A 14,886-nucleotide genomic window follows, 5' to 3' on the forward strand; every position below is an offset into this window, starting at 1 on the left:
ACCAATTTATGAGGTATGAATCTCTCAATTGCTGTTGCTACTATATCTTCGAATTTGAGCCACATCTCGTCTACATTTGAATAGTCAGTTCGGAAGGAATGGAGATTGTCTCTTAGGAAGGCTTCTGGTGACACTTTATCCGCTTTTTTAAATAAAATTATTTTGCGTTTGTTTTTGGTGGATTTGGAAGAAACGGTATTGAGCCTAGGTACAACGACCCTGTGATCACTAATCCCTGTATCAGTCATGATGCTCTCTATTAGCTCTGGATTGTTTGTGGCTAAGAGGTCAAGTGTGTTTTCGCAACCATTTACAATTCGTGTGGGTTCGTGGACTAACTGCTCGAAATAATTTTCGGAGAAAGCACTTAGGACAATCTCGGGGGATGTTTTCTGCCTACCACCGGTTTTGAACAAGTATTTTTGCCAACATATAGAGGGAAGGTTGAAGTCCCCACCAACTATAACCGTATGAGTGGGTTATTTATTTGTTACGAGACTCAAATTTTTTCTGAACTGTTCAGCAACTATATCATCGGAGTCTGGGGGTCGGTAGAAGGACCCAATTATTAACTTAGTTCGGCTGTTAAGTATAACCTCCACCCATACCAATTCGCACGGAGTATCTACTTCCATTTCACTACAAGATAAACCACTGCTGACAGACACAAATACTCTACCACCAATTCTGCCTAATCTATCTTTCCTTAACACCGTCTGAGACTTCGTAATAATTTCTGCAGAACTTGTTTCAGGCTTTAGCCAGCTTTCTGTACCTATAACGATTTCAGCTTGAGTGCTTTCTATTAGCGTTTGTAGCACAGGGGCTTTCCCAGCACAACTACAACAATTTACAACTACAATTCCGACTGTTCCTTTATCCAAGCACGTCCTGTATTTTCCATGCACCCTTTGAGATTGCAGCCCACCCCGTAATTTCCCGAGGCCTTCTAACCTAAAAATCCGCCCAGTCCACGCCACACAGCCTCCGCTACCCGTGTAGCCACCAGCTGAGTGTAGTGAACTCCTGACCTATTCAGCGGAACCCGAATCCCCACCACCCTATGGCGCAAGTCAAGGAATCTACAGCCAACACGGTCGCAAAACCGTCTGAGCCTCTGATTCAGACACTCCATCCAGCTCTGCACCAAAGGTCCGCAGTCGGTTCTGTCAACGATGCTGCAGATGGTGAGATCTGCCTTCATCTCGTAAGCAAGACCGGCAGCCTTCATCAAATCAGATAGCCGCTGGAATCCAGAGAGAATATCCTCAGATCAAAAGCGACACACGTCATTAGTGCCGACATGTGCCACCACCTGCAGCTGGCTGCACCCTGTGCTCTTCATGGCATCCAGAAGGACCCTTTCCACATCAGGAATGACTCCACCCGGAATGCACACGGAGTGCACACTGGATTTCTTCCCCTCCTTAGCCGCCATATCCCTAAGGGGCCCCATTACGCGCCTAACATTGGAGCTCCCAACTACCAATAAGCCCAACCTCTGCGATTGCCTGGACCTTGAAGGCTGAGAATCATCCTCTGGAACAGGGCAGGCAGCTGCATCTGGCTCAGCCAGAGACAGTGCCTGAAACCTGTTTGTCAGACGCACCGGGGAGGTTTTCTGATCAACCTCCGGGGACGTCTTTCGATGCCTGCCACGCCTTGCAACCACCTCCCAATCAACCACAGGCGAGGTCTCAGCCCCACTGCGGGCAGCAACGGGGCAACCACAGCGGCAGACGGATCTGGGGACAGACGGGACGAGGTTGACATCCCCGTGATACCCAAGTCTGGCTCCCCATAGAGGTGCCCATTGGCAACAGCCTCAAGCTGCGCGACCGAAGTCAGCGCCGCTTGCAGCTGTGAGCGAAGGGATGCCAACTCAGCCCTCATCCGAACACAGCAATCGCAGTCCCTGTCCATCCTAATCGATGTTGAACAACAGTTACTGAAAGACGAGTCCGTTCCTAGATAACGCAAGGGAAACATGCAAAGAATGTATGAACTAACCTGTACAAATGCCTAACGACTGCGCTACAATCTGCCTGAATTTCGGATTACAGTAACTAAAACTCTAAATTACACCTCCTATACGAAACTCACACGCAATTTAAGTAAGAATCTACGAAGTAAACACTAAAGCGCGGTGCTACAACTCGCAAATACTATAATACGCCCGAAATTTATGAATTAAACAATGCAAGTACCCAAAAACACGCAAAGAATTTAAGAATTAAACTATGTAACAAATAAGTAAGCTAAGGGTATACGACTTGCTGCTGCAGTTGCTTATCCAACGACGGCAGGGAGCACACTCCACTCCAAAAGAAACACACACTATTTTATTTTTAAATCCATCTTTTATTCTACATGTCTGAACGATTTACAGTGTGTAGACACATCCTTTAGGAACAATATTTTCATTTCTCCAAATAATTTCCATCCCTCTCAATTGCCTTACGCCATCCTGGAACCAGCGCCTGTATACCATCACGGTAAAATTCTGGACCAACCTGCTGGTGTCACTGTTTGCACGCGTGCACAAGGAAGTCATCCTCTTCAAAACTTGTTCCACGAAGAGAGTCTTTCAGTTTCCCAAAGAGATGACAGTCACATGGAGCCAGGTCAGGACTGTAAGGTGGGTGTTTCAGTGTTGTCCATCCGAGTTTTGTGATAGCTTCCAAGGTTTTTGACTGACATGTGGCCGTTCATTGCCGTGCAACAGCAAAACATCCTGCTTTTGCCGATATGGTCGAAGACGACTCAGTCGAGCTTCAAGTTTCTTCAGTGTCGTCACATATGCATCAGAATCTATGGTGGTACCACTTGGCATAATGTCCATAAGCAAGAGTCCTTCGGAATCGAAAAACACCGTACCCATAACTTTTCCAACAGAATGTGTGGTTTTTAATTTTTTTTTTTTTTTCTCAGGTGAATTTGCATGATCCACTCCATTGATTGCTTCGTCGTCTCTGGTGAAAAATGATGCAGCCATGTTCCATCAGCTGTCACAATTTTTCCAAGAAATTCATCTCCACCATTGTCGTACTGTTCCAAAAGTTCGCTGCATACAGATTTTCTTGTTTCTTTGTGAGCCACTGTCAACATCCTGGGAACCCATCTCGCACAAATCTTTTTTAACGCCAACACTTTCAGTATTCTGCAAACACGTCCTTCCCCTATCCCAACGTAGCGTGACAATTCGTTCACTGTGATGCGTCTGTCAGCAGTCACCAATTCGTTAACTCACTGCACATTGTCTGAAGTGTGTACAGTACGATGCCTGCCGCTGCGAGGACAATCCTCAATACTGCCGTACCCGCTTTCATCACGTAACTTGCTTGCCTACCGACTAACTGTACTGCGATCGACAGCAGCATCTCCATACACCTTTTTCAACCTCTTGTGGATGTCTCCCACTGTCTCGTTTTCACAGCACACGAATTCTATGACAGCACGTTGCTTCTGACGAACGTCAAGTGTAGCAGCCATCTTGAAGGCATGGTGTGACGGCACGTTGCTTCTGACGAACGTCAAGTGTAGCAGCCATCTTAAAGACATGGTGTGACGGCGCCACTCAAGGGAACAGGTTGACCTAAGTTTGAAAACAAGCAGGGAGAATGTATCTACACACTGTAAAACTTTCACACATGCAGAACGAGAACTGTAATTCTTTTAAAAAAATAGTGTGCAGTTCTCCGGAGTGACCCTTGTACTATGAGCAGCCACAGCTCGTCCCTCCATAGGGACGACCGAACCAGTCCAGGAAGAGCGGGTTAATGCCATCCACCAAGAATCACGTTCCGTTACCATTACAGACAATGTAGGAGAGGGGATAGGGAGCTAGTAAAGAAATGCCAATTAGATCATGTCCTACTCAGTTTATTGACTAGTAAAGTCATCACAACATCAAAACAATTGCAAAATGATATCGAAAGATATCTGTATGGTTCGAAAATTGGCAGTTGACATTAAATAATAAAAAGTGTGGGTCATCCATATGACTGCTAATAGGAATCCGTTGAACTTCGGTTACATGCAAAATCGGTCAATTCTAAAAGCCGTGAATTCGACTAAGTACCTAGGGATTGCAATTACGAACAACATAATTGGAAAGAACATATAGAAAATGGTGAAGGTAACCAAAGACCACGTTTTGTTGGCAGGACTCTTAGAATATGTAACAGATCTAACAAAGAGGCAGCCTACACTTGTCCATCCTGTTTTAGAATACAGCTTCATGGTGTGAGATCCTTACAAGATACATTAATGGCCATTAAAATTGCTACACCACCAAGATGTCGTGCTACAGACGCGAAATTTAACCGACAGGAAGAAAATGCTGTGATATGCAAATGATTAGCTTTTCAGAGCATTCACACAAGGTTGGCGCCGGTGGCGACACCTACAACGTACTGACATGAGGAAAGTTTCCAACCGATTTCTCATACACAAACAGCAGTTGACCGGCGTTTCCTGGTGAAACGATGTTCTGATGCCTCGTGTAAGGATCAGAAATGCGTCCCATCACCTTCCTGACTTTGATAAAGGTGGGATTGTAGCCTATCGCGATTGCGGTTAATCGTATTGCGACATTGCTGCTCGCGTTGGTCGGGATCCAATGACTGTTAGCAGAATATGGAATCGGTGGATTCAGGAGAGTAGTACGGAAATCCTTGCTGGATCCCAACGGCCTCGTATCACTAGCAGGCATCTTATCCGCATTTCTGTAACGGATCGTGCAGCCACGTCTCGATCCCTCAGTCAACAGATGGGGACGTTTACAAGACAATAACCATTTGCACGAACAGTTCGACGACATTTGCAGCAGCATGGACTATCAGCTCGGAGGCCATGGCTGCGTTTACCCTTGACGCTGCATCACAGACAGGAGGGCTACTTTGAACAGTGGACGTTAGATTTCAGATGTGTTACGACCCGTGGCTCCACCTTTCCTTCGATCCCTGCGAAACCCTACATTTCAGCAAGATAATGCACGACCGCACGAGCGGTCTAAGGCGCTGCAGTCATGGACTGTGCAGCTGGTCCCGACAGAGTTTCGAGTCCTCTCTTGGGCATGGGTGTGTGTGTTGGTCCTTAAGATAATTGAGGTTAAGTAGTGTGTAAACTTAGGGACAGATGACCTAAGGCCTAAGCACTGAAGTCCCATAAGATTTCCCAAATTTTTTTTTTTTTTGTTGCACGACCGCATGTTGCAGGTCCTGTACGAGCCTTTCTGGATACAGAAAATGTTCGACTGCTGCCCTGGCCAGCACATTCTCCAGCTCTCTCACCAATTGAAAACGTCTGGTCAATAGTGGCTGAGCAACTGGCTCGTCACAATACTACTCTTGACGAACTGTAGTACCGCGTTAAAGCTGCATGGGCAGCTGTACCTGTACACGCCATCCAAGCTCTATATGACTCAATGCCTGGGCGTATCAAGGCCATTATTACGGCCAGAGGTGGTTATTCTGCGTACTGATTTCTCAGAATCTATGCACCCAAATTGCGTGAAAATGTAATCACATATCAGTTCTAGTATAATATATTTGTCCAATGAATACCCGTTTATCATCTGTATTTCTTCTTGGTGTAGCAATTTTAATGGCCAGTGGTGTAGAACAGACGAAGTACACCGAGAAAGTTCAAAGAAGAGCAGCACGTTTTGTATTATCTCGAAATAGAGGAGAGAGAATGTCCAATATTCTCCTCCGAATGCGAAAATGTTTTGTTGACATCGACCTACGTAGGGAGATAAGATCATCATAATAAAATTGGGGAACTCAGAGCTCGCACGCAAAGAGATAGGAGTTCGTTTTTTTCGCGCGCTGTACGAGATTAAGATAATAACCGTGAAAATGTTTCGATGAATCCTCTGTTAGGCACTTATATGTGATTTGAAAAGTTTTCACGCAGATGTAGATGTAGATGTATGAGTGGTAAATGCCTTCGAATGGGCACTACGTATTGGATGTTATCTCAATGCTCCATGAGGGACATTAAATCCCTTCACGCTACCCAAGACGATTATTTGTGATGTGATTGTGAAGCGGAAACTCGAAAGAAAAGCCACAGCTAAAGGAAGACCAGGACCTTCTTATGCACTGCCAGACACGGACCATACAGCATTAATGTGTGCGAATTCCTAAGGGACCAAACTGCCGAGTTCATCGGTCTCTAGACCTACACACTTCTTAAACTAACTTAAACTAGCTTATGCTAAGAACAACACATACACCCGTGCCGGAGGGAGGACTTGAAACTCCAGCGGGAGGGGCCGCGCAGTCCGTGACATGCGTCGAGCATTGCCGAAAGCACCTGTAATAAATCTCATTAAATCAACGGAATGTTGAGTGTTTATGGAAAAAGTTCAAGGCAATCGTAAAATGCGTTTTCGACAGGTACGTGCCGAGTAAAACTGTGAGGGACGGGAAAAACCCACCGTGGTCCAACAACAAAGTTAGGAAACTACTGCGAAAGCAAAGAGAGCTTCACTGCAAATTTAAACGCAGCCAAAACCTCTCAGACAAACAGAAGCTAAACGATGTCAAAGTTAGCTTCAGGAGGGCTCTGCGTGAAGCGTTCAGTGAATTCGAATGTAAAATTCTACGTACCGACTTGACAGAAAATCCTAGGAAGTTCTGGTCTTACGTTACATCAGTAAGTGGATGGAAACAGCATACCCAGAAACTCTGGGATGATAATGGCATTGAAACCTAGGATGACACGCATAAAGCTGAAATACTAAATACCTTTTTCCAAAGCTGATTCACAGAGGGAGATCGCACTGCAGTTCCTTCTCTAAATCCTCGCAACTTGGAAATGGCTGACATCGTAATAAGTGTCCAAGGAATAGAAAAGCAACTGAAATCACTCAACATAGGAAATTCCACTGGAGCTGACGGGATACCAATTCGATTCTATACAGAGTACGCAAAAGAACTTGCACCCCTCGTAACAGCCGTGTACCGCAAGTCTCTAGAGGAACGGAAGGTTCCAAATGATTGGAAAAGAGCACAGGTTGATTCGTCACACCAAACAACGTTTTACCATTGCTCAATCGTCCAAAGTTTACGCTCCTTACACCAAGCGAGTAGTCGTTGGCGATTACCGACGTGATGTGCGGCTTATGAGCAGCCACTCGACCATGAAATCCAAGTTTTCTCACCTCCTTCCTAACTTTCATAGTACTTGCAGTGGATCCTGATGCAGTTTGGAATTCCTGTGTGATGGTCTGGATAGGTGTCAGCCTAGCACACATTACGACTCTCTTCAACTGTTGGCGCTCTCTGTAAGTCAACAGTCGTGGCCTGCTTGTATGTTTTTGTGTCCTTTCAGGTTTCCACTTCACTATCACATCGGAAACAGTCGACCTAGGGATGTTTAGGAGTGTGGAAATCTCGCGTACAGACATATGATACAAGTGACCTGACCACGTTCGAAGTCCGTGAGTTCCTCGGACTGCCCCATTCTGCTCTCTCACGATGTCTAATGAGTACTGTAGTCGCTGGTAGGGATTCCCTGCAGAAAGTGGCAGCACAATGCACCTAATATGGGAAAGGTACGTTTTGGGGGTATCCGGATACTTTTGATCACATAGTGTATGTATCAGCCTTCCTATTGTAACTCGACAACATCAGGCCACATTCAGAGGAGGTAATCTAAACTGTTCCATCGGGTACGTGATGCGTTTTCCGAGGAAGGCTTTACTTTCCACTGAATACTTCTCGACCTTTGTTGTACAATCCATTCAAAAGAATAGACAGGTTCGGACTCACATGCGGTTATTCTTAGTCGAAATGTCTTGGCTGAAACTCATCTAGGGACTGAACCGCACGTGTTGTAGGGAAACAGCCTACTCACGCTGTATAAAATTCACACCAGTGTTTCCATTGTGTGCCAGCCTAGCTCCGACGTCATAAATATTGCGCAATACTTTAAAAATCAAGTAAATAACCTGAAACGGGTCTAGCATGTCAGGAGTAATACTAAATCAATATGTGTTGAATGTCAGTTCAATAACTTAACCATTTTCGAAATTTGGACGTTTTTCTGTAAAAATCATTGGCGCAACAGAAAAGTGCAAGAAACTTAAAAATTTATATTTGTATTCCTTTTTCATAATAATTTAGTAGAAACAGTATTCTGGAGCTCACAAATTAGAATTTTAGTTGAAATTCATGATTTTCTGGTTTTTGTCTTAAAAATTAAGGAATCAAGATAGATTAAGTAGGCGAATAAATAAGGCTAGGATGTTTAAATTTAAGTAGAATGGAGATCCGCTATAATCATAAAGATGTGAGAAGTTTCACCTCAATAACTATATAACTATAGCGATAGCGTATCTCCAAAGGGCAAGTTCAGAGCTCGTCTACTGCGTGTAGTGTAATTAAATTAATTCTCTCGCCTAAAATAATTAACTTAGCCACATCAGACTTTTATTATGATTACTTACCTGTGTGCTGATTGCACATTTAAATGGAGAGCTTCATCGGCCATCAGCAAAGGTAGCGATGATTTATTCAATAACTGAAAGTGGTGCATTACTAGCCCAGCAGCTAGTTGGGAGAGCCGATTTGATCAGGCGTTCCCTTATCCGTCCACACCACGGCTTTATATATACGAACGCTGCGCGAGGAAGGAAGGCCCCAGTTCTCTCCAGGCGCTGATTAGCGCACCATCTGTGTCGGGAGTCGCGTCGCGTCTGTATCATTGCTTTGAACAGCCTTGGATGGCATAATAAGTTACTCGGGATATGAGTAACCATGAAATCGGTTTCGAGTGAAGCGTTAATTCTGGGATGACTTTAATGATCTGTCTTCAGTTTGCGTATGTCGTATTTTCACGTGCCGCTGCGGGACCAACATTCTACCATAATTTAGCGTGGCGTTTGATGAACCTGATCATCAAATTATGGCGAGCATTCACTTGAACATTTAATTTGGACAGTTATAGTTGTATCAGCGCATTAGACTCTGAGCTGATCTGGTAGTTTCATTGTGTGGATTCTTCTTTTTTGATCTGTGACTTTCAGAATGTACCGAACGTTTTTACAGGATCGTTTTTGATTATGAACCCCAGATAATCTCCTAATTCCTCAGAGCTATAAGCTGTAGCTCTAAGTGTATTTATCAGATGAAGTGGGCACTAGGAATTCTAATTACAGGCTTCACGTTTTGCTAATCACTTTCTGGTTGCCAAAATTGTAGTTAGAGAGCCAGTGTTGAGAACAGCAAAACAATAACTTAAATAATAGGAACATTTATATAACAATTAATTCCACCCGCCGCCCCAAATATGGCTAATCGGCCGGGAAATGCATCTTTTCTTTTCTACTTAACATTCTATTTATATTTAAACAACTATTAATTCCACCCGCCGCCTCACATATGGTTAATCGGCCGGGAAATGCAATCTTTTCTACATTACAAACCAAACATTATATAACTACATTCATTCCACCCACCACCCCACATATGGTGCATCGGCCGGGAAAGAAACTGAGTAAAAGTGAAAGTGATTTTTAAAAATTCGGATTCGAGAGTGAGATGCGACACGCAACTGAGTAATAGAACAGTGATAATGTTACGTGTGCATGTGGACGACGCAATTGCATTAACAGGGCATCTGGATTGATGGAGCTGGCACTGAGTCTAGCGGCGCTGCCAGCATCGCGAGAAGCCAGTTTCGCCTCACCGCAGTCGTCCGCCGGAGCAACCGGAGCCTGCAGTTGCGGGCCACGCAAACACACAGCAGCCGTCGGAGTGCCGTCTGCAGTTCAACGCGCCACGTCGCATCAGTAATCCTGGTACGCCGCGCCGGCAACGCATACGTCGTGCAGAAGGAACTAAGTTAAGTGAAAAGCTGTTAAAAATTTTACTAACCTGAACTAAAAAACTGTCGGCGATGGAGCTGCCAGAAGAAACCGAGGTTAAACTTAAATCAGAATCTATGTCTGTTGAGGGAACTGTAAATCCAGACAACGGTTCAAGTGTAAATATGCATGAAAATAGTAATGTTAAGGTGAAATATGAAGTATTGTCTCCTGGCAGTAGTGTGAAAAGGGGCAATGATTCAATAATAGAGACCCCTGTAGTAAAGCAAAAATTAGAAATTGTTAATTTATTGGATTATAGTTTAACTGATGGGGTTAAAAACGAAATAGTCATCAGAGGTGTTAGAGTTTAAGAAGGAGAAGTTACATATGACTGATCAATCAGATGTTTCATTTAGTTTTGATGATTCTGTTGTTGGAGCTAGTTTTTCCTCACCTGAGTGCGATAAAAAGCCAGCTAGTGAGCAACCCAAAGATACTGGGGATATGAATTTAAATGTAATATTACAAGCAATGCTAGAATGACAGCTGAATTAAAGTCTGAAATAAGTGAACAGGTCAAAAGCAGTAATGCTGAATTAAAATCTGATATAATTGAGGTAAATAACAGGATTGTGGCCAGCCAAACCAATTTTAATAAACGGTTTGAGGCAATGGACAATAAATTAGAATCCAATAATGCTGAATTAAAGTTGAGATTGCGGCCAGCCAAACTAATTTTAATAAACGATTGGAGGTGATGGACAATACCTTCAAGGCTGGTTGCAATAAGTCGAAAGAGGATCTGGACAGTTTGAATTATAAAATTGATTACAATCATGAGGATACTAAGAAAAAGGTTGCTCAACAATTTTCTGAAATGTATAAAACAGTAAAATTCGAAGTTGCTGAGGTTCGCAAAGACTTCCAAATGGAAGATGCGAAGCTGGAGCACAAGTTAACAGAAAAGATCGAGGCGGAATTTGAACTGTGCTCAGATAGGTTTAAAGATGTTAATATAAAAGTAAACATATGTCAAGCAGAAGTAAATGCAATCAAAACTGACACAACTCATATTGTGCAAAGAGTAGATAATGTTGAAACGAGAGTAGAAAATATTAGCACTAACATTCCTAACATTGAGAATAAAGTAGCTTCAGTAACTTCTGGTAATGGTAGTATACAACAAGTTGTAGCTGCAAACGTCTCTTTTATCGGGTGTCGGCAGTTCTTGCGGTTCGATCCAGATAAAAATATCCACCCGCTAGAATTCTGGAACGATTTTGAAGATGTGATTCCACCAACTTGGTCTGGACGAGAGAAAATCTCATTTATTGGAAGCCATTTAGCAGGTGACGCCATGGTTGGTCAGCTGATGTTATGTTGAAGTGTAAAACATTAGCGGAATTTAAAACGGCTTTCATTAATGAGTATTGGTCTAGTAATAAGCAAAATGAAGTGTTAAGAGAATTTTGGAGTGGAAAACGCTTCAATGTAGGCAAGGAATCTATCAAAGATTTTTCTCGGTCATGGATCTCACGTTTGTCACATTTGGCCGAAAAGCTAAAACCTGAAATGATAATACTAGGTCTTGAAGCCAAACTGCCATGGTATTGGCAAACTAGAATTATATCTGCCCCTAGAGACAATCTGGATCGTTTCATTGAATATTTGGAACGTGTAGAGTGTGTGGCTGCCAATGAGGAGCAAGCACGTAATAACAGAAATGCTAATAACACTAGTAGTAATTTTAAGAACGAGCAGAAGGGCAATGTAAACATCAGAACAGTAGGTGTTCGCCATCCTAAGAGAGGTAGTAATTGGAGAAATAATTATCAGAACTAACAATGGCATCCAAATGATAGTAATTTTGTTCATAACAAAATTATACAGGTAAACAACAGTGCGGAAAGCAATGCTGTGCCAGTTAATTATAATGGAAATAAAGGAAACAGTAGTAGGCCGAGGCAGGAAAACTAGGTCCCGTCTATGAGGACCTGGCGCTCACCAGGCGGTTATTTTTCCTAAGCCAGTAGTTACAGTAATTGGTAAGACAGATCAGAATACTCAGACTGAACATGTGGATGAGGGGTCGGTAGCATCTAAGGATACAGGAGAAATATTACATCACTCACAGTATTTGACAGATCCCGTGTTGGAGACGCTTTCTAAGTGGGAAGAGAAAGAGAAGGCGCAGCAGTGTAACGGTAGGGAAGAGCTACAAAATACTGAATTGTCAGGTGAAGAAGCAGAAGAAATTCATGCATATATTTACGATGAGGATGATGTGCTCTTATCTAAAGTGCCTGTGCAGGATGTTGATACTGTACTAATAGATTTAGGACAGGAGGTAAGTGAGAGTGTAGCCTGTTGGGAGTCGATGAACCCAGTAGCTGTGACCAGTTGTCACTTGAGAAGGAACCCGACGATAATAATGAAAGTGGTTTAGCTGTAACTAGTGTTATGCCCGGTCTGGAGGCGCAGAATCGCTCAGGCTACAGTAATTAGGGTCATATTCAGCAAACTAAATGTAATGAAGTCGTGCGGTGTTTCGATTTGAAATTAATAGACCGACTGGAAAAGGCAGCTGAAAATGTAATTCAGGAAACCCCTACACACTTTGGCCTAAATGTAATGAAGACAGATGTCGATCACTTTAGTTGGAGACAAATCCAAAAGGAACTATTGGATGTATTTGAGGAACCACCTGTACAACCTAGAATAAGCCACCCTATAATTATAGTGAATATGTTGGGTATCGATGTACGTTGTCTCTTAGACAGTGGAAGTGAGGTGAGTGCGATATCTCAGTCCTTCTTTGATGCGTTACCTGGTAAAGACAAGCTTGCAGTAATGAGGGTATCAGGACTAAGAATAATTGGTGCTAGTGGCAAGGTGTCAAAAACGGTAAAACAAGAAGCTTTGCTGTCCTTTGACATTAATGGTAATTTAATTCATCATCCATGCTTAATTGTAAATAATCTCAGTATTGAGGTTTTAATTGGCACAGATTTCTTGTCGAAATATCAGAGTGTTGTTGACTTTGAAAGAAGCCAGTTAAAATTGGTCTTGCTGATAACCGGAGTAATTACAGTACCTTTCAGTGATAAACATGTAGTAACTAATGATGAAACTTGGGAGCTGCCTATCCGAGTTCTGAATAATAAAAGAGCATTGGAAAGGAAGAAGCGTCATGACGGAAAAGCTGTACCCACCAGTTTTGAAATAGGTCAGTTAGTCCTTGTCAAAACCAAGGAAAAATCAAAGAAAATAAATTCAGAAACCAAGGACCTTCCAGGATCATAGGAAAACCACATGCCAATGCATATAGGCTAGAGTACCGTAAGAGTAAAAAGCTAATCGGTCTCAGGAATGTGATCGACCTAAAGAAGTTCATAGGTAGTGAATGATTTCTGTAGGGAGGAGGTTGTCCTGTAACCTCTACACAGTGTGGCAGCTGTGCAGTCCCAGCTGTGTGAGATCTTCTTTCCTTTTCAGGTCTCACTCATTCTTCAACTTTCCTACCCACCTAAAATTTCGACCTCTTCTTTCAAACACATTAAATTTTCCGTTATGGTTATCAAGCCAATAATAAACTAATGAATTCTGTAGGGAGGAGGTTGTTCTGTAACCTCTATACAGTGTGGCAGCTGTGCAGTCCCAGCTGTGTGAGATCTTCTTTCCTCTTCAGGTCTCACTCATTCTTCATCTTTCCTATCCACCAAACTTTCGACTCCTTCTTTGCAATACAAACATTTTCCGTCATGGCTATCACGCCATGAGTTCTGTAACCAATCTATCCACCGATTAGTGAAGAAAAAAAAAACCTAATGTGACAAACCTAACAGTGACGTAAACAGCAGAGAAGTATGATGTAATTAAGATACAAAGGTATTTGAGTAACAAGTATGTATAGAACCCTGGTAATATTATAAGTACAAAGTAGCTGTTTTATTGGAAATGGTCCACCAACAGTAATTTTAAAAAGATATACGAATTCGTGTACAAGCAGGATCTGAAGTAGCAGTAAAACCTATTGTATGCTGTAGATCTAACTAATTAATAGTAAATGAGATTGCTTAGTGTTATGAAAAATATGCAGATAAGTTGTAAAAATGAACTCACCTTGTGTAGCAAGGAATGGCAGTATAATAGAATTGAACAGTGTTTGTGGTTGAGACGTGAAGGACACGTCCTTGAAATATTTATAAGGTTGGAGCTGGCCGTTATTTTGTGTAGTGTGTGACAGGACACACCTACACGTATTGAGGTTATGAGTTGGAGGTGTGAATGCGACCATAGGTACCCTTATGTTAGACGAGACAGAGTAGCTCATGGTGTCGTATAGGTTTAAGGAATTTAGCATTACGCTCGGTCATAATTACTTAATGCATTTTAGTGGTAGGTCGAGAGAGACTACCTGTGGTTTCAGCGTCCGATCGAGTGGAAATGGATTGCCACGTGAGCAAACTGACCAGCTGCAATACACTATAGATATGAAATGTGCTATCCTATGCGTTAAATGTTAATAGAGTGAGTGTTAAATAAGTACATACACTAGCAACATAATTGAGCAACATAATGGCAGACGTGAAACATTATTTATAGCTCAGCATAAATACACTTTGATGAAGTAAGTACATAATTTCAGATGTGGAACTGACACAGTAGCAAAGGACCAATAAGTGGATTTAGTAGTCAACTATATGTAGTGTGTTTTGAACACTCAGGACTGTACTATTACCACAAGTTATTCACATGTACAAAGAATCTGAGAAGACAACTACTAATCAAATATACTCATACTACCTCTAAGAATAAGGTAATCGAAGATGAGTCAGCTAAGTAAATAAAATACAATTGTATCAGAAGTGTACCGAGCATTGGTTCAGTGTTCCGGCCCAGAAATAATAAACTGAAATTAAATAGGATTTATGATTGTATGCCTTGAGCATAAATGTTCTCTAGTACGTGACTAACGGCGTTTTGAGCCATTTGTTTGCCGATTTTATGACAGTTAAGTAACCGCGAGGGTAAAATTGAAAAAGTTGTGTTAACTTTGTTCCAGC

This window comes from Schistocerca americana, chromosome 1 (genome assembly GCF_021461395.2).
Source record: "Schistocerca americana isolate TAMUIC-IGC-003095 chromosome 1, iqSchAmer2.1, whole genome shotgun sequence".
NCBI classification, from domain to species: domain Eukaryota; kingdom Metazoa; phylum Arthropoda; class Insecta; order Orthoptera; family Acrididae; genus Schistocerca; species Schistocerca americana.